Raw genomic sequence first — 27,417 nt, forward strand, 5'->3', positions numbered from 1 at the left:
CTCACAACAACCCTGGGAGGTAGGTGCTATTCCCATTTTGTAGCTGAAACTGAGGCAAACAGAAGAAGTTATGTGACTTGCACAGGGTTACACAGCTAGTAAGTATCCAAGGATGGATTTGAGCTCAGGTTTTCCTGACTCCATGCCCAGCCTTCTAACCAGTGTGCTCTCTAGCTACATGAGTACTAATGATGGAATTGATTCAAAGATCTTGACTGGGGTAAGGGGGAGTATAGAGGATAGAAGAGAGTCACACTGACTCATTAAGGGGTCAGGATAGGAAAGGAACCAAATAATAACAAAGAAGAATAAAAGAAGTTTTTAAAAGTGTGATTCAATATGCATTCAGACTCCACCAGTTCTTCCTTTGGAGGTGAATAGCATTTTCCATCATAAGTCCTTTAGAACTGGCTTGGATCACTGCATTGCTGAGAACAGCCAAGTCATTCACAGCAGGAATGTAAACAGTTCAACTTTATTGGATCCTTTATGATTTTTTTTTCTTGTTTACCTTTGTATGCTGCCCTTGAGTCTTATATTTGAAAGTTAAATTTTCTATTCAGCTCTGGTCTTTTCATCAGGAATTCTTGAAAGTCCTCTATTGCATTGAATATCCATTTACCCCCTGAAGGATTATACTCACGTTTGCTGGGTAGGTGATTCTTATTGTAATCCTTGCTCCTTTGCCCTTTGGAATATCATATTCCAAGCCCTCTGATCCTTTAATGTAGAAGTTGCTAAATCTTGTGCTATCCTGACTGTGGCTCCACTATATTTGAATTGTTTCTGTTTGGCTGCTTGCAATATTTTCTCCTTAACCTGGGAGCTCTGGAATTTGGCTAGAATATTCCTGGGAGTTTCCATTTTGGGATCTCTTTCAGGAGTTGGTGGTAGATTCTTTCAATTTCTATTTTACACTCTTGTTCTAAAATATCAGGGTAGTTTTCCTTGATAATTTCTTGAAAGGTGATGTCTAGGCTCTTTTTTTTTAATAATGGCTTTCAGGTAGTCCAATAATTTTTTAAAAATTTAATATTTTATTTTCCCCAATTACATGTAAAAACAATTTTAGCATTCATTTCAAAACGTTTTTGAGTTCCAGAGTCTCTCTCTCCCTCCCTTTCCTCTTCATTGAAAAGAGAAGCAATTTAATATAGGTTATCCATGTGCAGTCATGCAAAACATAGTTCTGTGCTAATCATGTTGTGAAAGAAAATATGGACAAAAACCCCAAGAAAAATAAAGAATATAAAGAAAAAGCAAGCTTCAATCTGTATTCAGACTCTTATCAGTTCATTCTTCAGAGATAGATAGCATTTTTCATCATAAGTCCTTCAGAATTGTCTTGGATCCTTGCATTGCTGATAATAGCCAATAATCATCATATAATATTGCTGTTATGATATATGATGTTTTTCTGGTTCTGCTCATTTCACTTTGCATCAGTTCATGTAAGTCTTTCTAGGTTTTTCTGAGAGCATTCTGCTCATCATTTCTTATAGCAAAATAGTATTCCATCACAATCATAAACAACACCTTGTTCAGCCTTTGCAGTGACATCCAATCTGCAGGCAGTAGCTTTGATAGCACCTATAGTGGAAAGGACAGTAGAACCCTGGTTTGCAAGTCTTAGCCAACATGGGGATAGTAGTGTGGTCTCCAGTCAGTTATAGACAGGACCTTGAAGCAGCCATGGGTTCGTGAACTGAGTGAGCCAGAAGCATCCTTGGATGGGTTCCAGAGAGTTTTGAGTAGGCCTTACCTAGTTTGGCAGGCTAGAGGCAAGGAGAAGCCCATGCAAAACTTTTTTTTCTTTTTAAAAATATTTTTTATTAACTTATTTTTAGTTTTCAACATTCATTTCCATAAGCTTTTGAGTTTTAAGTTTTATTCCTCTCTCTCCCTTCCCCTTTCCCCAAGATGGCATGCAATCTGATATAGGCTCTACATATACATTCCTATTAAACATATTTTCATATTAGTCAAGAATTAGAAGAATAGTCAAGAATAAAGAAGAATTAGAACCAATAGGAGGAACTACAAGAAAGAAGAAACAAAACAAAATAGAAGGAAAAAAAAGAGCAAATAATATGCTTTGATCCGCCCTTAATCTCCATAGTTCTTTCTGTGGATGTGAATATCATTTTCCATCATGAGACTTTTGAAGATGTCTTGTATCCTTGCATTTCTGAGAAGAGCTAAGTCTATCCAAGTTAGTCATTGTACAATGTGGCTGTTACTGTGTACAACATTCTCTTGGTTTTGCTCACTTCACTCAGCATTTATCCATGTAAGTCTTTCCAGGTTTTTCTGAAGTCTGCTTGCTCATCATTTCTTATAGCACAATAGTATTCCATTGCAGTCATATACCACAACTTGTTTAGCCATTCCCCAATTTATGAGCATTCCCTCAATTTCCAACTCTTTGCCACCACAGAAAGAGCTGCTATAAATATTTTTGTACGTGTGGGTCCTTTTCCCATTTTTTATGATCTCTTTGGGATATAGCCTTAGAAGTTGTATTGCTGGATCAAGCCTTTTTTTTTTTTTTGGCAATTGAGGTTAAGTGACTTGCCCAAGGTCACACAGCTAGTAAGTGTCAAGTGTTTGGTCTGAGGCTGGATATGAACTCAAGTCTTCTTGACTTCAGGGCCCGTGCTCTATCCACTCTGCCACCTAGCTGCCCCTCAAGCATTTTTTAAAAAACTGTTTTACTGAGTACTCCTCAGATTTGGTTTAAGGATGAAACAGTGAGAAGTTGTTTTACAAGGGTGCTGTTTGTGAGCTTGGCCACTTACGTTATTGGTAGCCAAAAGATAGGAGGTAGAGTCTTTTGGGTTAAGATACCTGTGGAACTGAGGAGGTATGAATTAACTCCCCCCCCCCCCATTCCCACAATACCAGGTGGGACTGATACTACATAAGTGGCCAAGGTCACAAACAGCTTCCTAAATTTCCTTTTAACTGCCTTTGGGGAAGAGGGGTGGCAGGAGTTTCTACACATTTTTATTAAATGGATTATTTGTTTGAACCATTGGGCTCTGAATGATACTTTGTATTAAATGTGAACTTATGGCTGAGCTATCGATAAAAGGAAATGATTGTTACTTGTGCGGAAATTATTGAGAATGTCAACTACAAAGTCTACATTAGATAGAGATTGCCTATAGATGGTGAGAGGGCCTTCAGATGAGCCTGTTTGCAGAGGACAGGGACTGATTGTACCAAGTCCTGAATAACTGCAAAACTTCATGAATGAGATTTATAATTCATAATCTCTCAATAGAGTATGTTTTAACTACCCACACTGGAAAAACCTAGCAGATAAAGCATGCTTATTTTCCAGACTATGACATTTACTTAGCTTGGCAACCTATAGAATTGGATCATCAGTACTTATGTTTTGTATTTCAGATGGACAATGAGCAGGCTCCAGAGTCAAACAGGAGAAAGGAGAGCTGTAAAGCTTTGGTGAAATGACAGGTTTTTTTTTTTAATTTTTGCTTATGTTTAGTATTTATGACATCTCAATTTCTGAATAAATTTTTTCTCCTACCTTAACCCAAGAGCCACCACTTGTAACAAGGAATTTGGAAAAAAAAAAGGAAAGAAAAATAGTCTAGTAAGACCAACAGTGAACTGAATTTGCCAGTACCTGCAATATTCTACCCTTATATTATCCTGATTCTTCAGAGTAGAGGGAAGTATGCTGTAATTATTTAGTTTTTCTGATCTTTAAGGAAGTTTGAGAAAGTATGGTATAGAGGTGTCTAAAATCCAGGCTGTGTGACCTTGAGAAAATCACTTAAAATCTCAGTACTCTAGGCATTGTCTTAAGACTATATATTGTACAGAAAATGATGACATGCATTACTAGAAGGAGTTTTCTCACCTGAGAGTTCTCTATTTTGATGAAGTTACAGGTCTAGTCCTGCCCACTTTTTGACTCTTCTATTTAATAGAATTCAAATAGACAGAGTTATGGAATGAGCTATCATTCGATTATTCTTTTTATGATTAATTATCATGAATAATTATAAGTATTAATATAATTTTATGATTAATGTTTGGTAGACTATTGCACAGGTAGATAAGATTGCTGATTTTTATAATTGAATGAAAATATTGATATGCAAACTTATCTTTGGCAGACTCATTGAAAGCATGTTTGGGACAACTCCATTAGCAGAGAGGATGATAAGGATGTTTTCTATTTGTTTCTATTTATTCATGATCTTGATTTCTTCCAGTAAGATACCTTCCACTAAGAAAGATATGTTATTACAGATAAGATGTCACAATAACAAAAAAAATCATAATCTCCAAGTTATATTGAATAGAAGCTTTCAAAATACAAAGACCTAGCAGAGATGATAAAAATCACATGGGAATAATATTAAGGTGTATATCAACTCTACTGTCCTATCTGCTACTGAGTTTATACTGGGGCTACTTTCATTGAGGCTACAGATGAGCTTACATCCTAATGCTTTTATTGAACTACAAGAGATAGTTATTTTATTCACCTGTACAATAGCTTAGAGAACATTAAATATAAAAGAATAATAGTAGAATGATAACTTGTCCCATGACCATTTCTATCAGAACTCCTTCAAGAAAGATGAACAAGATCATGATGATTTACATTATATATTGTCTGAAGACTTGGAAAACTCTGATATATATTCATTTATTTGATTTTTCAACAATCTGGTATAGTGACTACTATAAGTATGATTATTGCCATTTTAAACAGATGATGAAACTGAGGCTGAGAAAGGTTAAGAGACTTGGTTATACTGATATAGCTGCTTAAGTGTCAGGAATTGGCTTCAAACTCAGGTCTTTCTTGAGAGAGTATAGATAGGTACTAAGAGAAAGCCTTAGGAGTTTAACAACAAAAACAAAATACAACATGTCACTACACAAGTGGTATAACAAGGACTAGTGTTAAATACAAACTATGAAAGTCCTCTTGCATGTAGTCATACTCAGAGTAAAAGGAAGGCCAATATACTCCTTAAGGCCATTGCTTTCAATGGATACTTTGCCACCTCCATAAATCAATTAACTAACATCCTTGATCTGCTAAGATTTGCAAGGAATGACTTTTTTTTTTTGGCTGGGCAATGGGGTTAAGTGATTTGCCCAGGGTCACACAGCTAGTAAGTATTAAGTGTCTGAGGCTGCATTTGAACTCAGGTCCTCCTGACTCCAAGGCCAGAGCTCTATTTACTGCGCCACCTAGCTGCCCCGACAAGGAATGACTCTTGTCAAAATGAATCAAGAGCTAAATGGTCAAAGGATATGACCAGGCAGTTTTCAGACAAAGTAATCAAAGCTATAAAAAAAAATGCTCTAAATCACTACTGATGAGAGAAATACAAATTAAAACAGTTCTGACCTACCACCCCACACCTATCAGATTGGCTAATATGACAGAAAAGGAAAATGATAAATGTTGAAGGGGATATGAGAGAATTAAAAGATGAATGCACTGTTGGTGGCAATGAATATTGATTCAACCATTCTGGAGAGCAATTTAGAACTATCCCCAAAAGGATATAAAACCATGCATACCCTTTGACCCAACAATACCACTACTAGGTCTGTATCCTGAAGAGATAAAAATAAAAATATGAACAAAAATATTTATAGCAGCTCTTCTAGTGGTGGTAAAGAAATGGAAATTGAGGGACGCCCATCAATTGGGGAATGGCTGAACAAATTGTTGTAAGTGATAGTGATGGAATGCTACTGTGCTATAAGAAATGATGAGCAGAATGCTCTCAAAAAAATCTGGAAAGACTTACATGCAAAGTGTAATGAGCAGAACTAGGAGAATATTGTACACAGTCACAGCAATATTGTATGATGATCTACTGTAAATAACTTAGCTATTCTCAGCAATGCAATGATCCAAGACAATTCTGAAGAACTTATGATGAAAAATGCTACCCATCTCAAAAGATAGAACTGGTGGAGCCTGCATGCAAATTGAAGATACTTTTTCTTTTCTTTTTTTTTGTGTTTTCTTTTACAGCACAACTTACATGGAAATGTGCTTTGCAAGACTACCCATGTATAACTTATGTCATATTGCTTGTCCTCTCAATGAAGGTAGGAGGGGAGGGAAGAAAGGAAGGGAGAGAATTTGGAACTTAAAATTTGAAAGAAGAATGTTAAAATTGTTTTTACATGCAATTGGGGAAAATGAAATACTAATTTTTAAAAAAAATTTTTTAAAATGAATCGAGCACATGTAGACAGAACATCTTTCTTGATGTAGTCTTGCTTGTTTTGTAAGTCTTCAAATAAGTCTGGATGGTGACTGTAGAAGCAAGTTTTGAAACTTCACCTAATTTTTCAGTAGAACTGATTCTTAGTGTTGAATATAAAATCAAAGAACTTGTGACTCCTTGAAAGAAAAGAAGCCTAGATTGTCTAACTGGCCAATTTCCTCCAGGATTTTCTGTTAGGTTATCCTGTGTACCCTAATTTCAAGTTAACTATTTGCTTGAGGGTAATGAGGCAAAGTGACAGTTCAGGTAAGTTTGCTGACTTCAAATTCCTAAAGCTAAATTGTGCAGATATATTCTTTGAAATGATAGTATCTGGCAATCTGATCTTGCACATATTTGACATATAAATGTGATTACTACAGCTGAGGTTTGATACAAAGCAGTGTTAAGCACATAGTAGGTTCAGTAAATATTTGTTGAATTGAACTTCATTAAACTAGAAGCAACTTTAAGCCAATTCAAACAGTCTGGCATAGTTAAGATGTTATTCTCCTGAAACAATTTACAAAATAAACATAGATTTTTAACCAAGATTTCTTGGACATTTTTCCTGGAAAATGAAGTATATTTTTGGTAGGTCATGGCTGGTAATTATAACTGGCATTTATGTAGTGTTTTATAGACATTATTCTATTTGAACATCATGATAATCACTGTAAGGAAGTATCCATTTTACAGATGAGAAACTCCTGTTTTACAGATGAGAAAACCAAATCTCTCAGAGTTAGAATGCTTTGCTCAGGGTCAACCATCTAGTTAGTCTGAGGTAAGATTTAAACCCAGGCCTTTCTGACTCATTATTTTATCCACTGTATCTTTAGGTAGCTTCTTATTTGTTAAATTTCCTTATAATAGATTTTAGCATATGAAAATCAGAGCAAGGTATTTCAGAGTTGGCAGCTATATGGCTGATGTCACACTTGTTTCTGTGTTGTATTCTTTGCCTAATAAATAGCTTGATTTGTTCTGTTAGACATAACTTTAAGCCAATGGTTTCATGCAAGCAATTCTTGGATGTACTACATGATATTTCACATTAGATACAATGTTTTGCCATTTTGAGGAATCTTGCATAGTGTTGACAATTTACCCTGGAGTATAGTTTGCTGGCTGTAAAGGAAGGGGAAAGAAGGTTTGGTGAAGGGGTCCAGACAACCTTATTCCTTGCATCATAGAAAAGATTACTCTGTTTCTGTCATACAGCTTTCATGGAGGGTCAACTGATATTCAGATACCTGGTTGATAGCCAAATCATGACTGACAACTTCAGGGAGTAACTGGGAAGCCTGGAGTAGTCAGTGGTATATTTATACATGTCATTGGCAGGCTCTGGGCTGACTTTCATCTCTTCCATTGATCAGTTATTTTCTGAGATGTTGTTAAATGCAGGTATTGGGACAAAGCAAGGGTGAAATTTGTACTAGAGGCTATATAAATATTTATTGACTCCTCTTCCCTTCCTCTGTCCCTTGTGTATGTTGATCTCCTAGATCTACTTCTTTCATTCTCCATTAGTTTATGTAAATGTTCTCATGCTCCTCTCAATTCATTATATCTGTCCTTTCAATTTTTTTAAACTGGGCAATAACATTCCATTACGCTTATATTCCATAGTTCAGATGTTTCAGAGTCTATGGGCCCTCATGTTATTTGCAGTTCTTTGTTACCAAAAAAATTGCTGCTATGAGTATTTTGGTACATATAGCAACTTTCAGTTTTTGATCTCCTTGGAGCATTTACTCAATATGGGAACCCTGCATCAAAGAGGATCAACAGTTTAATGACTTTCTTGTGTAATTCCAAGTTGTTTTCTCGAATGCTTTGATCAATTCATGACTCTACTAAGTGTATTAATGTATCTCTTTCCTTAGCCTTTTTAATATTTACTTTTTCTAGTTTTGGAGGTTGGTTTTTTTGTTCCATTTTTCAGGGTATGAGGCCCTTATTCCATTTTTACTTTGCTCATATCAATGTTGGATCTGTTATCAAAGGAGATGGGTTTGAATCTTGGCTTTGCCACATACTATCTATGAGACCTTTGGCAAATCATCTTACTTTTTTGGGTTTTAGTTGCAAAATGAAGGAGTTGGACTGAGATCTCTAAGGTCTCTTGAAATTCTAATTCTAAGATCTTATATTCCTAGTCACCTGAAATAGCCATTAAATATATAGCATAGTGCAAGAAGACCTATGTTCTATTCAGCTATAGTAGGCAACAAGTGTGGCCTAGTCTAATTAAACAGAATTACCTGTATAATTTAGACCAAAACATTGTCAAGTTAGTAAGAAACTCTTTTTATGTTAAAAATTCTAATTGAATAAATCTTACCATTTCATTACACGTTGCTTGGAACAGACTTGGTCTATAATAGCTACACAAATAAATAGCACCTGAAAGAAGCAGTCAGAGTTAAATAAATTTTGGCAATGGTCAGAATTATGTTTTAGTTTTTCAAGGATTGTGTTTGATTCATTTTGTATTACTAAGCTCCTTATTAGAACTCCTTAAAAGTGAGGATTGTTTTTCCCTTTTATTTATGTTCCCAGAGTAACTGATTGAATAAAGAATGAATGTGGTGGTGGTTCAACCTTCATAAGAATCACAAACTCTTAGAGTGGGAAGAGATTTCAAAAGCCACCTAGTCTAACTCTTACATGGAGAAGTTTCCTGTAAAACACACTCAAGTGTTCATCTGGCCTTTACCTTCTGAAGGCAGCACATTCCACTTTTGTGTAACTGCTATCTTTAGGACAGTAGCATCTTTAGGAAATTTCCCCTGACATTTAGACATCAAGTTTAAATTTGCCACTTCATACATCATCCCTCTCCCTTCCCTTTCCTTCCCTTCCCCTCTCCTCCCCTCACCACAATTGTCCTTACTTCTGCCCTCTGGGGCCAAACAGAACAAGTCTAATCTCTGCCATTTGACAGCACTTGAAATATTATAGATGTAAATCATGTCTTCATTAAGTTTTATACAGGCTAAACATTCCCATTTCTTTTAACTAACTGTCCTATAGCATATTGACAATTCACTATTCTGGTGGCCCTCTGCTGTATATCCATGTCCTTCCTAAAATATGGCACTCAGAGCCAAATAAAATACACTAGATATAGTCAGACTAGGAAAAAGTACAGTGAGATTAAAGGTACTAAGCCTTTCAATGAAGACTAAGATTTATTATTATTTTAAAGATGATTTAAGGGCTGAAAAACAAGGACTACTAGAAACACCTTAAAGCATCCTTTCTTCTGGAGAAGACTTTCCCAGGTAGGTAGCAACTACTGGTCATTGGTGAAGAATAAGAAGCCAGCATTGAGAGAATTAAGTAGGGGGCAGTCACAGGAATAGTCTAAATCTAGGACAGTATCTGGTAACAAGCAGGTGGAGTCAGGGGTTGGAAGCCAAGTAAGTAGTACTGAGTCAGAGCATATACTTTTTCAGGGGCTACTGAATAATTATCTGGATATAGAATGAGTGAATGGGAAGACAAGACTAGAAAGGTAAGTTCAAAACATATTTGTATAGAGCTTTGGAATCTGGACTTTATTTAGAAGGAAATGGGGAGTTGTAGGTTGCTATATAAAATAATACACAAAGGGAGGATGATCTAGTAGCAGTGGCTAGGACAGATACTACAAGTAAGAAGATCTTTTGGGAGGCTAGCTTTTCAAACTCATTTCACATTGTTCCCTTTTGTAACATGATGTTCTAGTCAAACTGGCTTACTAGCTGTTCCCCAAATTTGGTATTTCATCTCCTGTTTGTGGCTTCACACAAGTTGTTTTCCATACTTGAAATGCACTACCTCTTCAACTCTATGCTGAGAATCCCTAGATTCTTTCAAGACTCAGTTCAGATACTATCTCCTATGCAGAGCCTTACCACTCTTTCCCTCCTCAAATTATTTTGCATTTATTTATCTTCATAAATGTTGTATCCCCACCCCCACCCCCAGTAGAATACACACCTCTTGATGGCTGGATTTATATGTATTTTTGTCTTTGTGTCTCTTGTGCTTAGCACATAGTAGATGCTTAAAGTATTTGTTCAACAGAATTAGAAAACAGGGACTTTTCTGGTTTTAATTAATCTCTTCCCTTTTTCTTCAAGGATCTAGGACCTGGAGCTAGAAAATACCTTTGAGATTATGTACCCCAATCCCCTCATTTTACAGAGGAGAAAACTGAGGCCCAGAATGTATAGGGATTTGCCCTAGGCAGTAAGCAGCAAAGATAGGATTCAAATCTAGATCTAATGTTATTCCATGCTGCCACCTTGTTTCTGTAGTGAAGATAAGTTACTAATTACAGCTGAGCACAAAAAAGGTATTAGGTAAAGAGCTCTGTAGTTGAGGTCGGGAAGACTTGAGTTTGAATTCTAAGTCAGTTTTTTTTAAACTAGCTGTGTGACCCTGGGTAAGTCATTTAACTTTGGTCAGTCTCATTTTTCCTCATCTATAAAGTGAGGATAATGAGAGCGTCTACCTCATAGGGTTATTATGAGGATCAAATGAGATAATGTGTGTAAGCACTCTGGAAACATTAAAGTTATATATTGATGTTATATGTTAACATTATGATCTAAAAACTGAATAGATACTCTTATGATTATAGTATCACAGATTTAGAACTAGAAGGGACATAATCCAGCTCCCTCATTTTACAGATAAGGAAACTGAGACTCAGAGTGATAAAGTACTTTGTTAAATATCACACAGGTAGGGACAGAAGCAATATTTGAACCCAGATACACTGACTCTGCATCTGGAACTCAACTAGCTTTGGCTCTAAATCCTTGTCTAAAACCATGTTTGTTCTACCTCCTTTTAGCCAGAAGATCATTCTCCTAAATAAAGAGAAACAAATAAGGATTTGAGCAGGGCAGCTAGGTGGCACAGCTAGTGGACCAAGCACTGGGCCTGGAGTCAGGAAGATCTGAGTTCAAATATGGCCTCAAACACTTAATAGCTGTGTTAACTAGTTACTTAACCTTTTTCTCCTCAGTATCCTCATCTGTTAAATGAGCTAGAGAAGGAAAAGGCAAAACTCCAGTATCTTTGCCAAGAAGATCCCAAGTGGGGTTGCAAAGAATGAGACACAACTGAACAAGGATTTGAACAATTCCAATTTCTCTTATACTCCAAGTAGGAGTCACAGCCCTTCTTTGTTATTCTCAAACTGCCCGCCCCCCCCATCTCCCAGTCAAAAAAAAAAAGGCTGAAAAAAAGACCTTTGTTCTTGTTTTTTAAATTAACTTATTATTTTGTGCAAGATTCAGACTCTTAGTCTGATTTCAGTCTATAGGCTCCCTTGGTGCTCTAATCAGATGGTTCTAGATAAGGTTGAGAAGTCAGCAGCTGAAATAGTATCAAATATCCAAAGGATGTATCATCTTGTTTCCTCAATATAAACAGTTACTGTCTACTCAGGAATTTGGAGCTGCTTGTCACACTGCTGCCAAAGAGGAATGTGGCTAAAATAACATCCGTCTGTCCAAGTTAGCTATCCCAATGGGTCCAAGCTTTTGTATTCATATGTGGTTGTATTGAAAATGGTTATTACATATAATTCAGTGCCCATATAACTTGAGTACACACACACACACACACACACACACACACACACACACATTTCTAGAAGTAATTCTGTTTTAGAGACAGATTTGATTTTGCTTTTTATTGATCTTTTCATTGGTTTATTACGGAGGTGATTGGTTATTCAGTGTATGTTGGGTTGGACAGATATATTGTAAGGGCTTAATATTTGCTATTCTTAACCAACCCCAAACTGAAACAGTCCTCTTTTTGTTGTCCTTAGTATTTAAAACATATATTTTATTTCTAAAATTATTTTCTTAGAATCACAAAATGTCATGTATTGGTTTTGATTCTGATTCAATCAAACAAGTACTTATTACTTGCCTACTATGTAGAAGGCAGTGTGCTAGGTGCTGGGGCCACAAAGACAATTTAAAAAAATTTTTTTACCCGCAAGGACCTTACATTCTATTGGGAGATACAACATTTAGACAGATTAGTGTATACATGACAATTTGAGTGGGTGGGAAAGAATACTGTAATAAATCAATGAGAAGATCTATACAAAACAAGCCCAAATATGGGAAAAAATACTAACTAAAGGCATCAAGAGAAGATTTCCATAAAAGATTGGCACATAAACTGGACCTTGGAAGAAGCTTGGGCCACTGAGAAGCCACGGGAATAGTGTTAAGTATTCATGGAGAGGTAAGCTACAGATAGTTTGAGAAGGGCTTTAAATCATGAGCCTAGAAGCATGTATTGTAACCTAGAAGTAACAGGGAACTACTGAACATATTTGATTATCACAACATCGGAGGGGAAGTGAATGATCAACAGATCATGGTAGCCAACCCTTATCCCAGCTTACTGAACTTTGTGTTCAATACCTTTTTTTGTTCTTTCCATTTACATTATTGTAGTCACTGTGTATATTGTTTTCCTGGTACTACATACTTTGTTTTGCATCAGTTCATAAGTCTTCTCATGCTTCTCTGTAATCTTAATATTCAGCATTTCTTAAGGTACAGTGATAATCCATTTCATTTATGCAACCACAATTTGTTTAGTCATTCCCCAGTTGACAGGTGTTTACTTTGTTTCCAGTCCTTTGCTACTGCAAGAAGAACAACTATAAATAATTTTGGTTTATATGGAACCTTTCTATCTTTGATCTCCTCCAGGTATATACCTAACAGTGAGTTCTCTGGGATGAAGAATATGCATGCTCTATTTTCTAAGAGGTAAAATGTGAAAAACAGGAGAGCAAGAGGGAAAAGACAGAGGTGGTAGCATGCATGAAAATGCAGAGGTTTATGTGACAGATTTATTATTTTATACCATAGGATGATACATGCAGCAAAAATGTTGCACAAAGGGCATAACTTTCTCTTAGAAATTAATAATTGTCTGGAATTAATGGCAAAATTCTGCCAACCACTTATCTAATCCAGTTCTCTACCTACTCTCCCTCCAGCTTCCCTTTTTCTCCCGCCAACCCATCACTGATATAAACCTCTGGAGGTATGCCCTTTGGGTTGTTTATGCAGAGGTAGGGAATATTTCCCTTTCACACATATATAATGAAGTTTGCCTGTGGGCTTATGCCCCAGGAAAATCTCTGAAAAGAGTCCTGGCTGGGGAAGAGGATATAGCTTCCTAAATTTTTCAGGCTTCCACCATGTCTTCTGCTGAATCCATTTCTCTGGACAGTTGCCAGTGGCTGTAGAAGCTGCTGGTGGGGAGATCTAAGAGAGAGAAATTTTTCCCCTCTGTGCTCAGGATGGTTTATCGTTTGCACTCTACTGACTGCAAAGGGCAGAATTAGCTTTACATTTTCTACGAGTGTCCTTATTACTTCAGTGTAGTTCCTCATAGTTTCAGGGAACACCCAGAAATGAAGGTGGACATTTCAACAATGTAGTAGTTTTCTGCATTTTCTGAAAGTGTACACGTTAGTAAAATAAGATGCTGTTGTTTTTAGAAAAAGAAAAATAATTCGATGATGTTTTAATGTTTAACTAGAATGTTGTATCATATTGGTAATATGCAAATAGTGTTTTTAATTAAGCTTTTCTGATTAGTATTCATAGATCAACTAAATTTAAAATTGTTCTATGGTCTCAAGTGTATAAATTTGAATTTATTCTACTAATAGATATAACATTTTAAAGTGAAAATACATATGTAAATTTGCTGGAAAAAATCTCTTTTCTTCTAATTTGATTTAATTTCTTTTCTTTCTTTCTTTTTTTGATCCATCATTTGATCCCATTTTGATCCCATTATTTCCCCAGGATGGGCACTGCTGATGTGGAAATTCCCTCTACCAAAGCAGTTCATAGAATTATAAGATTTAGGATCATAAATATAGAGCTTGAAGGGGTCACCTAATCCACCCTCCCATTTCACAGAGTAAGATTAGCTTCAGTACCACCCATAAAAGGAATAGTTTTCTCTTCAAAGCAGAACATTGATATAATATAGAAATGCAGTAAATATGGTCTTTTTCCCCCATTGCTTTCCAAAGAATTTATCCCTGTTCTGAAGTACTGTGAAGATACCCCCCCCCCCATATTTAGGTTTATTTTAGGAAATAGTATTATATGTGGTTAGGGGGTTTTTTGTTCCAATTTTATGGCAAAAGAATGTATGTTTTATTTTTATTTTAGCTAGTTATTCCATTTCTACCTTTTAAATCAATAATGCTATACAGTATTATGCACATGAGCCTATCTCTGTCTACAGCTTGAGAGGGCGAAACTCCTTAGAACCTAGAGTAGATCTGACAGCACATAGGCGTTCTTTGGCTTAAAGGAACCACTTGCCACTGAAAAAGCATAATACTTTCTCAGCACCCTGAAAAAAGCAGCTGTGTCCTGAAAGAGAATATCACAGATTCTGTAGCTCTAGAGTAGTGGTGAAACATCTTTGTCTAGCTGGAAAACTGTGATAATCAGAAGGTGAGCTGATGGCAAAGAAAAAGTTTTGTTGGGCAGCTAGGTGGTGCAGTGGATAGAGCACTGGCCCTGAATTCAGAAGGACCTGAGTTCAAATTTGGCCTCAGACACATAACACTTCCTAGCTGTGTGACCCTGGCCAAGTCACTTAACCCCATTGCCTAGCCCAAAAAACAAACCAAAAAAAAAGAAGAAGTTTTGTCCAGAAGATGATGCATGTTGTAAACTATTCTTTATTTATTTATTTATTTATTTTGGCTAGGCAAGGAGGTTAAGTGACTTGCCCAGGGTCACACAGCTAGGAAGTATTATGTGTCTGAGGCCGGATTTGAACTCAGGTCCTCCTGAATCCAGGGCCAGTGCTCTATCCATTGTGCCACCTAGCTGCCCCTTAAACTATTCTTTAAAGAGACTTTATCATTAGAGCCTTTCATACAAAGTCTTGAGTAGCTTCAAGCTCATGAGTTTTCCTGCTTATGCACTGCCATCCTAGGTTTCTGTGTGGTCCTACTCTTCTCCATGGACACTGAATACATTGGGAAAGTATAATCCACATTTATTTTCTATTTTGCCTGCTCTTGATGTATTGAGTAAATATTATGATTATTTCTGCTCTTGCCTCCTATTAAAATGTTATGATTATTTTTGCTTATGTTTTCTATTGAATAATATTGTAGTTACTATTGCTCTTGGTCTCTTAAGTAAAGTTTATGATTAATCCTACACTTGCATTCTATTAAGTATAGAGTATTTTTGCTTTTGTCTTATCATTTAGCAAATGTTTAATAGTCAGTAACATCATTGTAATGGATTTTTTTTCAAATATGAAACACACCAATGGGGACTCTAGGCCAACAATTGTGAGCAATAGGAATGTGTCACTGTTCCCTACACAAGAATAACCCTGTAGAGAGTTTGAGTTGTAGTACGTGGTCATGGCTGTGGTTGACCTCCTCCTCTCTCTTTGAGGAACTCTCCCCAGATCTGCCAGCATGTAGGCTGGTTGAGGTGAATGAGCTAGCACTATGAAGGGATGAGCTGAAGCAGAGTTTGTTATCTAGGTTGGCTTCTTTCTAGCTTTCTGGTACTGTTGATTACCCTCTTCTCCTAGATACTCTCTCCTCTCTAGTTCTCCTTGGCATTTGCTCTCCTATTTGGCTATTTCTCAGTTGTTTTTGATGGATCATTCTCCAAGTAACACCCACTCATTATGGGTATCCCAGAAAATCTGTCCTTGGCTCTTTCTCCTCCATCTACACTATCTCTCACTCTTTTTTCCCTTTTAAAATTATTTATTTAATTTTAACATTCATTTAAAAAAATTAAATTTCAAATTCTTGCCCTCCTTTTTGCCTCTCCCCCACCCATTGAGAAGGCAACTAAAATTATATCAATTATACATTTGAAGTCAAGCAAAACATATTTCTGTATTAGCCATGTTGCACATACAAAAAAAGCAAGAAAAATAAAGAAAATGAAAAAAGCATTCTTTAGTCTGTACTCAGAGTTCAACAGTTCTCTTTCTGGAGGTGAGTAGTATTTTTTGTCATGGATCCTTTGGAATTGTCTTGGATCATTGCCTTGATCAGACTAGATAAGTCTCTCACAGTTGATCATTGTTACAAGAATGCTGTTATGTGTACAATATTCTCTGGTTTTGCTCACTTTACTTTGCATTGGTTCATATAAGTCTTCCCAGCTTTTTCTGAAACCATCCTGCTTATCATTTCTTATAGCACAATAGTATTCCATCATAATCACATACCACTATTTGTTCAGCCATTCCCCAATTGATTGGCATCTTCTCAATTTCCAATTCCTTGCCACCAAAAAAAGAGATCCAGTAGATGTATCTTCGTACAAATTTTTTACAAAATTTTCCATTTTCTTTGATCTCCTTGGGGTATAGTCCTAGTAGTGGTTCAACTGGGTCAAAGGTATGCATAGTTTTATATCCCTTTGGGTATAGTTCCAAATTGTTCTCCAGAATAGTTGGAACAGTTCACAACCCCACCCACAGTGCATTACAATCCACATTTTTTCATATCTCCTTCCACATTTGTTATTCTATTTTTCTGTCATGTTAGCCAATCTGATAGGTGTGAAGTAGTATTTCAGAGTTGTTTTGATTTGCTCAATTATCATCTCTATGCAAATGATTCCAAGATACCTTTAGCTAGCTTTTTCTTTTGACCCCCAATTTCATAGTAGCAACTGTTTATTGGATGTTTTGAACTAGATGTTCTTTCTACTTCTCAAAGTCAACATATACAAAACAGAACTCATTATCTTCCCCCCCCACACACACCCAAGCCAAACCTTCTCTCTTCCAAACTTATCTATTACTATTAAGGATACTGACATCCTTCCAGTCATCCAAGGTCACAACCTCAGTGTCATCCTCCACATCTCTCTTATAATCACACTCTTATAATCTGGTGCCAAGATTTGTCATTTCTACTTTACCAATATCTCTCAAATACAATCTTCTCTCCATTCACATGGTCACCATCATGGCATTGTTTCTCATTACATCATACTTGTGCTATTGCAGTAGCCTCTTGGTTGGTTTCCTTTTCTCATGTGTTTCCTTGATTTAGTCCATTCTCCACTCAGCTTCCAAAGAGATCTTCCTAAATCTCAAATTTAATCTCATCATGCTGCCTGCCTCCCCCAACTCAATATACATCAGTGGTTTTTTTATTACTTCCAGGATCAGTTATGAACCCCCTGGTTGACTTTCGAAGTCTTTCATAAACTCACCCATTCCTACTATACAGTGTTCTTATGCTTTACTGACTTCCATGTACTCTACAATCCTAATCAATTTGCTGTTTCTTGCCTAAGACATTTCATGTCTGTACTCTGTGCATTTTCATTAGCTGTTCCCCATGCCTTGAATGCTTTGCTTCCTCACTCTCATCACATGGCTTTCTCTGCTTCCTTTAACACTCAGCTCAAACCATCCTGCCTTCTGCAAGAGACCTTTTCTGGTTTTCAGCACTGTTAGTTGCTTCCCTCCAAGATTACCTCCCATTTACACTATACGTAATTGTTTGCATATTGTTTCTCCCATTAGAATCTGAGCTCCTTGAGGGCACAGACCAGGTTCTTTCCTTTCTTCGTATCTTCAGCATATAGTATAGTTAGTGGCACACAATAAGTAAGCATTTAATTAATGCTTGTTCACTGATTAGTTGGGAAGATGAAGCACAAATTCATGAAACAGCTTAAGCTCATCAAGAAACAATATATTCCTTGGTACAAAATATCGTAGTCTAAAATGAGTCCAAGTTTGATTTTAAACTTCAGTTTTTTAAACTGCATTTTAGAAGGTGGGTGAATTGATCTTATTGCTAAATTGTCCACGGGTGAATTTTGTGTGAGACTCCAAGTATATTCTACATTTTCTTGAGTCATTCCCTTTAGAACCATAATTATACAGGACTTTCATTTCTCTAAATGTCCTCTAACTTCCTTGTTCTAGAATTTATGAATTCCTTATCTCCAGAGGTCTTCAAGCAAAGGCTAGAGGATGAGTTGTCAGACACTGTGTAGAGAGGATCCAAGTTCATGTCTAGGTTTGACTAAATGACGGTTGAGTTCCCTTCCAGCTTTAGAGTCTGTGATTCTGTGTAATTGTGCACCACATTAAGGAATCCTTTTATTAAAAATTGGTTATCAGATATGTGTCTGCAGAGAGCCTCTTTTCATTTTTGGACTTGTAACATCCTGTGGCAAACCACATCCTCTCCTAAGATTGGCTCTAGCTACAGTCAGGAGTCATAAGTAAAGGAATTAACATTCTTCCTAAAAGTTCTTTACTAACGTTACTAATGTTCTTTACTAAAATATTGTAGCAAGTTCCAAGTATCACAGACTATGAAAACATCAGGAAACTAAGACTTTTAGAGAAGAGCAAACCCTAAGTATTTAAGATTCCAGTGCAAACGATTTAAGAAAACATAAAAATAGGTAAAGATGTGCCTATCACCCTCTACAAGTATTTGAAGGTTGCAAATGCCAAGAAGGAGCACAATTGTTCTGTTTGGCCCAGGGGGAATATAATTAGCAGTAATGGGATGGAGGAAAAAAACAGCAGATGAGAGCAGGCGCTCAATAGGATATCAAGGAAAATCTAATGGAGAGATTGATCAGGCACTGGGGCTCTCCCAAGAGAGTTAGTATTTGTGCAAGGGCTGATGTAATTAACTGGACTTGAGAGCACTAGACAGAAAGCTAGACCTAATTTTCTGTTTCCAATTTTATCTACAAACATCCATCAGTTTATGTTCACTATCTATTCATCCATCATTTAGAAATATGTATATACTAAAACATTCATAGTGAAAAAGCATTTGTGAATAAAATATCAACATAGAAATTGGGTGTCCTCTTCATTCTCCCTGCTGCTATCAAGTTGTGCCCTACCATGGCTCTTGGGCCACATGGAGTTCTAATTGTCTCTCAGTAGCATGCAATTTTAGCTTGTCACAATATTATGAAAATACTGCAAAAATATTTCAAACAGCATTGTAAGACCATGACACATTTCCCACTATCCTAAGTGGAAACACTGTCCTAGTTTCAAAATAGAAGGAAAACCCATATTTATCTACACTAAAAATGGACTCAAATATGGATAAAACTATGTAGGTTGCCACCATACTTCCTACTGAGATATAGATATTGTCTAATGATCAGTGAGACATTATGGCCATTAAAACCAGTAAAGGCTAGTAGAGGAATCCTTTCTTATGAATATGGTACTAGGGTCCTTGGGCAGCTAGGTGTTATAGTGGATAGAGCACTGGGTCTGGAGTCAAGAAAACCTGAGTTCAAATCCAGACAAAATCAGATACTTACTAGCTGTGTGACCCTGGACAAGTCACTTACCTCTGTTTGCTTCAGTTTCCTCATCTATAAGATGAACTGGAAAAGGAAATGGCAAATCATTCCAGTATCTTTGCCAAGAAAACCCCAAATGGGTTCACAAAGAGTTGGACATGACTGAAATGACTTGAACGCCACCACCACCAGGGTCCTTTCTTATGATGGGGAGCCTGAATATCAACATGACCCAGAAGAGAATATCTCATTATTGTTAGTTTTTTTTGTTTGTTTGATTTTTGGTGAGTGAGGGTCAATACTGGTTCACTAAATCAATTATCCTTACAGTCTTTAGCAGAGAAGAGTATGTTTTTGTGATCTTACTTCATGTAAGTACAGAATTAACCCACTCAGGTGGAAAAAGCATTGTACTGGGACTCAGGAAACCTGTTCTTAATTTTCACTTTCCTACTAGTTAACTATTACCATAGGCAAGTCACTTCCCCTCTCTGAGCCTCAGTTTCCTCATCTATAAAAAGAGAGTATTGACTAGATGATCTACCCTGGAGTTCCATCTAGTGCTAAGTTCTATGACTAATATGACTTTAAAAATCTTTTTCATTAAAACTTATTTTACTGTATGAATACAAAATTAAGTTATTTCTAACTTGCATTAACAGAATAAAACTTTTCTTTGAGGGAAAAAGATGTCCAGATTGTTTCATTCAGACTCAATGGCCAAATTTGTAGCACACCTCCACTATTCTACCTTAATTATTCAGGATGGCTATTATCTATCTCAAATTCACTGAATGATGGCCAACACTTTACTTCATTCTGAGCTGTGTCTAAGCTATGTACTTTAAAATGATTACTTTATCATTACAATGTCATTCTCATTTTACTGAAAACCAAAGTTAAGGAATCCTATTGCCAAGAAAACAGACTTTGTATATTTAAGAATGAACTTCATTTCACTTATTTTGTATTAGTCATTGATCTATATTAGTCACCTTTTAAAAAAATTCAATGCATATTGCACTAGCTTTGGTTCTCTGATCATATATTTCATTCTACATCAATAGGCACACAAAAAATGTTCAAACACTTAAAATTAATACTCAGAAAATTGAAATTTTATTTTTATGTAGCTTTTATACACTTTATATTTATTATATACATATATGTATACATTATAACTTTATACCAGAACCTTAATCACATACAGAGTTTCACCATGTGATTAACCATAACTGAGCCCCAATTTCCTCACTTATAGAATGGGGATAATACTTCCTCTATGAATCTTACAGAGTTATCGTGAGGATTAGGTCATATGATAGAAGTAAAATGATTCATAAATTTTTAAGTACTCACATAAATGTAAAATTATTACTGCTTTTTGTTGTTGTTGTTGTTGTTTAGAAATGCATACAGCCTTACTGCAAACAGCTGTAGTTATTAGTTTAAAAGTGTGAGACTAATTGCGAAATATGGAAAATGAATTATAGAAAATTATAGAAAAATTATAGAATTATAGAAAATTGCTTATGTTGCATTAATTAAACTTTTATGCCTTTTCTAAAGATTGAAATATAGACATAATCTGAAACATGTCTAGGTTTAGGCTGCAAAATACTAAGACCTTGAGCACTGAATAAATACGCAATATTCCTCATATAATCATTTGAAACGAACCCTAGCTAATCATTGTTTCATTGAATTGTGCAAACAAAGTTAGAAATGGAATCTCATGAGCTCTTTCACCAAAAAAGGGAATTAACAGCATTTAAAATCCATTCTGGCCAAAGAGGACTCTAAAAACCAGCATCTTTTACATTTTGGAAAGATAAAAGGAAGGCAAGATTAAGTTCGGCTTGGTAAGCTCACCGCAGGGAGCTACAGCATCTTAGGCTGCTCTTTGTATGAGTCATGCACCATATTTGCATATGTCCAAATATTTGATTCATACGGTGTTGTTTTGTGCATATTACAAGCTCAAACTATGCTTTCATCAGGTGATCCTCACCCTGTGAGAATCAGGGAAACACATTTGCTACATATTGAGGGCAATGAGTTCTGTAATTACAGAGTTACACCACAATGCTCTTTAACAATGTTTATGCTAAGTCTTTTTCATAAGACAGGTATCTCTGCAAGTTAATAGGGAAATAATATGAATGTCCTAAGAGAAATTGAAAGTAAAAACCTTCTCTTTCTGACTTCCATGGTAAGGTCCTTGAAATGACTGGTTAGCATCTGGGTTGGCTATGTTTATCTGCTTGGCCTGCTGAAACGCACTTTGATCAGTGCATTAAGCTATAGCTCCATAGGGAGTATTCTCAACCCAGCTGAGAGCCTTGTATGTATTGCTCTGAAAATGGATTCCAGAGACACAGGTTAAAGATCAGTAAGTTAACATTTCACCGTCTTACCATTTTACTGAGATATACAAACTAAGTAGTAGCAATTGAAATCCACAGTCTTTCAGGTTTCAATTTTAGTCTTTGTACAGACTTGTGCACAAATGATTATTTGGGCATTGTATCTAAAACATTAATTGATATCTAATAGCCCAAATTGGTACTCAGTATTTCTTTTAAAAATAAATTTTTAAAGGAACAATATTTTTTAAAATCTCCTATTCTACCTTCATATTCACAAACTAATTATAAAACATCTTCAGTTGCATTAGGTACTAAGGCTCATAATTTCTTTGCTTAATACAGTTAGATGTAAGTCTCCATATATCTACTGATAGTCAGTTTTATCTCATTGAGACTATCTTAATTCTTACTTGAGCCAATGGACAAGTACACACTGTGATCAGTGTTCTCAGAAAGCACTTGTTTTGTGGGAAAAGATCGATTTTCCTGAAATTAAGTTAGATCCTATTTCATGCAACTTCTAATGATGATAAATGGGGATCACTTCAAAATTCCTCATCTGTTCAGTTCATTGTGTCAATATCTTTATAATGAGGAAGCACTGTCAGTACAGATGAACTGACTGCTGGAATCACATGACCTTCCTGCCATACCTGATCAATATTGAAGAAAGAGTGTGATTGCATAGCAAATCTGACAGTCCATTATCTTGGCATGAAACTTAGCTTATTTGCCATATGAGTAGTAATTTTGAACTCTATCTCAAATATTATATTTAAGTTCATATTGATAAAAACTGCAAACAAAACCTGACTCTGCTTTGTGATCTTGGGCAAGTTACTTGCCTGTTTGGGATTCACATAAGTAAATGAATGCATAATTTGTAAATGAATGAATGCATAATGAACAAATAAACAGAGCAGTTAGGTGGCCCAGTGGGTAGAGCATAGAACTTGGAGTCAGGAAGACCTATTCAAATTCTGCCTCAGAATATCTGACCCTTGACGACTAAATTCAGTATACGTGTATATTGGCTAATTTCAACTGCTCCCCACTGTGGCAAGGCAATCCTTTTATACCTCACTAATTGACCCACTCACTTGCCACAGTGGCTTTTCCAGACATTTTCATCTATCTTCAAACCTCCCATGACTTCCCCAGCTCTTATCCTTTCAGCTGAGAACTTAGCCTCATATTTCACTGAAAAAATGAGGCCATTTACCAAGAGCTTTCACTCCTCTTCTTTTTTCACATTACTCAGATTCTCCTCTTTTACTCCTGATTCACATGAAGAGGTGGCCTTTCTCCTTGCCAAGGCAAACCTGTCTATCATATCTCGTCCCACAGATGACCCCTTCTATCATCCCTGCTCTTATATATCTTCAATCTCTCCCTGCCTACAATCCCAATGGCTCTTCCACCCTCAAAAATAGCTGTCACCCTATATCTCTCCTCCCTTTTGTGGCTAAACTCCTTGAGAAGGCTATCTACAACTGGTACCTCTACTTCTATTCCTTTCACTGTCTTTTTAACTCTCTGCAATCTGGCCTCTAATGCCATCGTTCAACCAAAATTGCTCTTTCCAAAGTTATCAAGGACCTCTTAATTACCAAATTTCATGGTCTTTTTTCCACCTTCATCCTTCTCAGATTCTCCAACTTTGGCACTGTCAATGACCTTCTTCTACTTGATACTCTTTTATTTCTAGGTTTTTATGATGCCACTCTCTCTTGGTTCTCCTCCCATCTATCTGTCCATTCCTTCTCAGCATCTTTTGTGGACTCTTCACCCAGACCATGCCTGATAACTGTGTGTGTCCTACAGGGCTTCTGTCCTGGGCCCTCTTCTCTCTATGTACTATTTCACTTGATGATCTTATCAGCTCCCATGGATTCAATTATCATTTCTGTACTAATGATTATCAGGTCTAATTATCCAGCCCTAACCTCTCTCCTACTCTCCACTCACATATTTCCAGCTGCTTATTGTACATCTTGAATTGGATATCCTACAGACATCTTAAACTTAATGAATCCCAAACTCAACTCATTATCTCCCCCCACCCCATACTCTCTCCTCTTCGGAACTTGCCTATTACTGTTGAGGACCCACTATCCTCCCAGTCACCCAGGCTTGCAACTTAGGTATCATCTTTGTCTCCTCACTCTCTTACCCCACCTTCCATATCCAATCTGTTGTTAAGTTTTATAGATTTTAGGGGCAGCTAGGTGGCTCAGTATATAGCGCTCCAACCTTGTAATCAAGAGGACCTGAGTTCAAATGTGACCTCAGACACTTGACAAGACCTGTGTGACCCTGGGCAAGTCACTTAACCTCAATTGCCTCAGCAAAAAAAAAAAGTGTTCCCTAAGTTTTATAGATTTCAATCTTATAATATCTCTTGTGTTTGCCCCCTTCTCTCCCTGACGCTGCAGCTCCATTGGTATAGGTCGTCATCAATCTCATGCCTAAACTATTGTGATAGTTTGCTGGTTGGTATCTCTGCTTTAAGTTTCTCTGCTTTAAGTTGGTATCTCTACTCCAGCCCATCCTCCATTCTGTTGTCAAGGTCATCTTCCTGAAATACAAGTCTTACCACATCATCCACCCTCTACCACTTAATAAACTCTAGTGGTTCCCTATCACATCCAGTATCAAATATAAAATCCTCTGTTTGGCATTTAAAGTCCTTCATAGCCTGGTCCCCTTCTACCTTTCCAGTCTTCTTACACCTTATTCTCTCCTTACCTGCCCCTGCCCCACCATTTGACCTGCATGTAACCTATAATTCAGTGACACTGGTCTTCTTGCCTTTCCTCATAGGATGTTCCATCTCATGAATCTGGGCATTTTCACTGGCGGTCTTCCATGCTGAGAATTCTCTCTCTTCTCACCTCTGCCTTCTGTCTTCCTTCAAGTTCCATTTAAAATCCCACCATCTACATGAAACCTTTCCAAACCCACCATAATGCTAGTGCCTTCCTTCTGTTGATTATCACCAATTTATCCTATATATCTTGTTTACATGTAGCTTTTAATTTATCTCCCTCATTAGACTGTAAGCTCCTTGAGAGCAGGGACTGTATGCTTTTTTTTCTCCTCAAAGCTTAGCACAGGACCCGGACATAATAGGTGCTTGTTTAATTAATAATTAATATATCATATGTGATATAATCTAATATATAACATTATATAATCATAGGGTATATAATTGCAATGAATTAGTTTTACATAGAATTAGAAATATCTATAATCACATTTTATAGTTATTATTTATATATAAGTATAATTATGTAATATAATACATTTTGTTGATATACTAATATATGATTAATAAGTGCTTATTGACCTAATTTTTCTGTGTCTCAGTTTCCTCATATGTGAAATGGGGATTATAATACTAGCACCTACTTCACAATAAACATGAAAGTGCTTCATAAACCTTAACACACTATATAATGTTAGCTATTATCATCGTTTTTATTGTTATTATTATTATTTAGGCTGACTCTCTATATGAATCAGATTCATTGGATAAAATGCCAGTTTTTGCTGGGTTACTTTATCTTAAATTTACCAAATTTAGTTTTCACCCAAATTCCATAATAACAGTTGGCTTTTGCTCTATTCATTGCTCATAGCAATCATCTTTTCTCAGTTGCTTCAGAGGTCCAATGTTTTTAGTGCTACACATGTATAGCAATAGCTAACTATCCCTTCATCAATGCACCAACATGCATTTACCTCAGTTATCTATGTAACAGAAGCTACCAGGAAACTCTCTAAATGACTGACTGACATCCACTTTACTTTGAATAAATGCTACATTGTCCTCCCATGTAATTTTGGTTTTGCTTGAGCCTGGCTTTGGATTTATATAGCCCAAAGTTACTAAGTTACAGTGAAGTCTTTACATTACTTTAGATTCTGTAGATCTAGCTGAGGAGTACAGCAATATTTTTACAGCTTAGCATACTTTAAGTGCATTAGTTCTTGGAGATTTTCTTTTCCAATGGAAGTTAGTAGATTGAGATCACTTTATCTTATATCACAGAGTAATGGTACCTACAAAAGAAAGTGGTTGGTGAATCAGTGCAGCCACATATGTTTGAAATGCTCTGCTTTGGATTCAATATTAATAAATTATGGAAAGGCCCAGAACTATAATGGAGCAAATGGATTTAGTCAATTCAATGAATACTTATCAGGCATCTCCTACATGGAAGGTGTAGGCAGCTAGGTGACTCAGAGGGCAGAGAGCTGGCTCTGGAGTCAGGAAGACCTCAGTTCAAATCTGGCCTCAGACACTCATTAGCTGTGTGACCCTGGGAAAGTCATTTAACCTTTATTTGCCTAATCCACTGAAAAAATAAGTAAAAAGCCATTCCAGTATCTTTGCCAAGGGAACCTCAAATGAGGTCATAAAGAGTGAGTCATGACTGAACAACTGGACAACAACATGGAATATACAGTGCTAGGTACCTCACATATGAAAACAAAAATAAGGGGCTCTTGCTTTGCATCTCCCCTATTATACTTTCTTTTATTTTTTCCCAATTTATTACAATTTCCATATTTTCTCTCCATCTCTCCCCTCCCCCCAACCCATGATGGTGTGCATTCTGATTGTCCCTTCCCCCAATCTGTCCTCCCTTCTATTACCCCTTCCCCCTTTCTCTTTTCTCCTTCCTCTTCTTTTTCCTGTAGGGTAAGATAGATTTCTATACCCTATTGCCTGTGTATCTTATTTCCTAGCTGCATGCAAAACAATTTCCAACATTGCTTTTTAAAACTTTGAGTTCCAAATTCTCTCCCGCCTCTCCCCCTCCCCCCCCATTGAGAGGGCAAGCAGTTCGATATAGGTTATACATGTGTAGTCATGCAAAACACTTCCATAATAGTCATGTTGTAAAGGACTAACTATATTTCCCTCCATCCTATCCCACCACCCCAATTTATTGTATTCTCTCCTTTCACCCTGCTCCTCCTCAAAAGTGTTTGCTTCTGATTAGACCCTCCTCCAATCTGCCCTCCCTTCTGTCATTCATCGCTTTCCTTATTCCCTTCCCCTCCTACTTTACTGTAGGGTAAGATCGATTTCCATACCCAATTGAATGTGTATGTCATTCCTTCCTTAAGCCAAAGCCAATGAGAGTAAAAGTCATTCATTCCCTCTCACCTCCCCCCTCTTCTCCTGCACTGTAAAAGCTTTTTTTTTTTGCCTCTTTTATGGGAGATAATTTACCCCATTCTACCACTCCCTTTCTCGTTCTCCCAGTACATTCCTCCCTCACCTCTTAGTTTTATTTTTTAGATATCATCCCTTCATATTCAACTCACCCTGTGCTCTCTGTATATATTCCCTCCAACTATCCTAATAATGAGAAAGGTCTCATG

Source organism: Phascolarctos cinereus, unplaced genomic scaffold, assembly GCF_003287225.1.
Source record: "Phascolarctos cinereus isolate Bilbo 61053 unplaced genomic scaffold, phaCin_HiC Scaffold_7;HRSCAF=346, whole genome shotgun sequence".
In the NCBI taxonomy this organism is placed as follows: domain Eukaryota; kingdom Metazoa; phylum Chordata; class Mammalia; order Diprotodontia; family Phascolarctidae; genus Phascolarctos; species Phascolarctos cinereus.